A 3574-nucleotide genomic window follows, 5' to 3' on the forward strand; every position below is an offset into this window, starting at 1 on the left:
AGAGTGATTTTTGTATATTTTGTGAGTTTTGTGATTAAGAACTAAAGTGTTAAAATATGAAAATATAAGGGCTAATTTGTAAAATGCCCTAAATATGTACACATGGATTGAATTGAATGATTTGTTGAACAAAAGAGTTAAATTTGAATGTGTATAGATCAAGAACCAAAGCAAATGGAATTGGATCGGGGAAAGTCGAAAATAGTTGAATAGTCATTCGTGTTTGTTCATTCCTGTACGAGGTAAGTTGATATACAAATAAATGTGTTTAAATTGAATTATTATTGCTTATATGTTAATTAATAATGATGAACGACTATTTGAGATGAAAATGAGATATCCGAGAAAGTTTCGATAATGTGATGACGTCCGAAAAGTCCCATACGAACCATAGGAATAGTTAGGATACATATGTCATGACATAGGATTCTGATGTGTGATTTCGTGTAAGACCACATCTGGAACGTTGGCATCGATTTGAGATTTACGTGTAAGACCATGTGTGGGACATCGACATCGTATTTGATTTCGTGTAAGAACCTGTCTGGGATAGTGGCATCGATATTTGATTACATGTAAGACCACGTCTGGGACGTTGGCATTGTATGAGCTTTTCCAGCTATTCGCATATCCTATTTGATTCTCTATGGTTCAACGAGAATTCTGAGAAACGAATGACTATGTGAATGTGTATCCAATTTAGGTACGTTTGAAATGTATATCATTTTTTAGAATGAAAGGTAAGTATATCTACATATGTGGACATATAACATATGTATTAATTATTATTATGAGAATGAGATGTGTTATATGTAATTGAATTATGATCAGAAGACTATATGGGACATATGGATATGTGATTGTATTTTGCCATGACCTAAATGAATGAATTGGTTTAGAATTGTGTTATGTGATAACTTTATTTGTATATGGCTTATTGAGCTTTTGAGAGCTTACTTTGCGTGTTTTTAAATTGTTTTATAGATTATCGAAGCTACCGGAAGCTCGTAGATCGTCGAGGACCATCACCACACTATCGAACTCTATTTTGGTGTCTTTTGAAAATGTGAATATTAAAGCATGGCATGTATAGGCTAGACGTATTTGAATATGATTTGTGAAGTATATCCATGCCATGTGATATGGCTAGATTAAAGTTGCTATTTGGTTTGGTTTTTGGTATATAAGTTGTGTTAAAAAATAGTATGTTTTGAAGTGCATAATTGGCCTAGTAAGAAATGGTCAATTTGGTAAGTTAGTTATTTGAATTAGTTATGGTAATGGTATGATTTTGATATGAAAAATGGATGTGAAAAATTGGGATAATGACATGTATGGATGAATGAGTTTGGTATGTGATTTTGGTATCTTATGGTTTGGATGATAAGGATGATATTGGTTGGTGATTATATGACATGAAGGATGTATGTTTTGTGAGTAAAATTGGTTGAAATTATGGTACAATTGTGCTTTAATTTTGGACTTGTAGGGATGACCATTAAGGGTAGCAAATTGTCTTTGCAAATAGCCTATTTTTGTCCACACGGGCAGAGACACGGGCGTGTGTCTCAGCCGTGTACGACACACAGTCATGTTACACAGCTGTGTGTCCCTTGGTGTAGTCCTACAATTTAAAGTCAATCTCAAGCACGACCTGACACACAGGTGTGTCTAGTGGCCGTGTAAGGCACACAACTTTGGCACATGGGCGTGTGTGGCCATTTCGAGGGGTACATGGGCTAGACACACGGGCGTGTGGTTAGCCATGTGACCCAAGTCAGTTTCAACCATGGCCAAGGCACACGGGCATGTCTCCGGCCATGTGGTACAAGTCAGCATGTATCCCTGTTTAGCCACGTCTTAGACACACGAGCGTGTCTATGCCGTGTGAGGTACATGGCCTTGATAAACCGTAATTTATACATATTTTTGTCCTATGCTTAGCACATTTATGGATGGTTTCTCGTTAGAATTGGTGAATTCGATACTCCCAATCCTTTAATTTCATGTTCATACTTAGGAGAGCATAGGAGAGTAAAAAAAATGAGAAACTGGCCAAAAACAGAGAAAATGGACCCACATGGGAAATCAACACGGCCTGGACTTCCTCACACGGGCGTGTCACACGGCCGTGTCCATTTGGTAGGATTGAAGCACGACTTACACGGGTAGACTACACGCCCGTGCTGCAACACCCCGAACCCGAGACCGTCACCGGAGTCGAACACGAGGTGTTAACAGACTTTTAAAAAAAATTTCCCAGACACTGCCAATCTGCGTACTAGTCGCTTTAAAAATCATATCTTGAGTTCAGAAACTCGGAATCCAATTCCGTAAATTTTCCCTGAAACTAGACTCATATGTCCATCTACATATTTGTTTGTAGAATTTTTGGTTAGGCCAATTAGTACAGTTTATTAGTCAAAGTCTCCCATGTTACAGGGATCGACTACAATGACCTTTGCGCATTACGACTTGGATATCTCCCTATACAGGGCTTCAATACTGATGCCGTTTGTTTCTATAGAAACTAGACTCAGAGAGGAATCTATAAATATATGGCTTGACTCCTAATTGTCTCTGGTTAATTTATAATGAATTTCCAAAGTCGGAACAGGAAATCCAGAAACCGTTCTGGCCCTGTCTCACAAGAACCTGAATATCTCTTAACATACTGTCCGTATGATTGTTTCGTTACTTTCCTATGAAAATAGATTCATCAAGGTTCGTTTAAATAATTTATTAACTATTTAATTCCATTCCTACTATTTTTAGTGATTTTCCAAATCTACATCACTGCTGCTGTCAGCATCTGGATTTAAGGTAGACTTTACCTATTTCATAGTTTCCATGATTCAACTAGCCCTTTTTGCATAAATAGCACAATTTATGATAGTGATTAACCATTCCCATGGCCAATCCTTGTCAAGCATATCCACACCAAATGATTATAACATTATACTCAAACATATATAAGCCATTTTCGCATGGCTATCCAAAATTATACAAGTCCAAAGGGTCCATGACCCACAACAAACGGGTAGTCCTATACATGCCATTTCGAAGTTCAACCAAAATTGTACCAAAAAGGGGGGGGGCTTTGATAGTGTGGGCGACTTCGACTTCAAAATCCCGAGTCCGATAGCTGGAGAACCAAAATCTATAAAACAGAGGATCAAAGAAACGGAGTAAGCATTTATGCTTAGTAAGTTTTGAGCAAGGAATTCCAGCACAACAAAAGTATAGCATTCATGTAGCTAAACGGATAATTTCATATGCACAATTTTTCAATATCATACTTGTTTCACATTACCAACCCTTATGTACATACACAAAAGATCCACTTAGCCAAAGGCCGGTAGCTCGTTTATCAACTGAGCGAATACTTATTTGTAAGGGCTCAACTAAATTCAAGCACATACGAAACATACCTCAATGTTGGGATGTTTCTAGAGTATTTACTGAAATTTTTACAGCAAGATCATTCATTCCCAAATCACGTACCTTCGGAATTTAACCGGATATAGCTACTCGTTCAAATGCCTTCGGGACATAGCCCGGTTATAGTAACTCG

Source organism: Gossypium hirsutum, chromosome A02, assembly GCF_007990345.1.
Source record: "Gossypium hirsutum isolate 1008001.06 chromosome A02, Gossypium_hirsutum_v2.1, whole genome shotgun sequence".
NCBI lineage: Eukaryota > Viridiplantae > Streptophyta > Magnoliopsida > Malvales > Malvaceae > Gossypium > Gossypium hirsutum.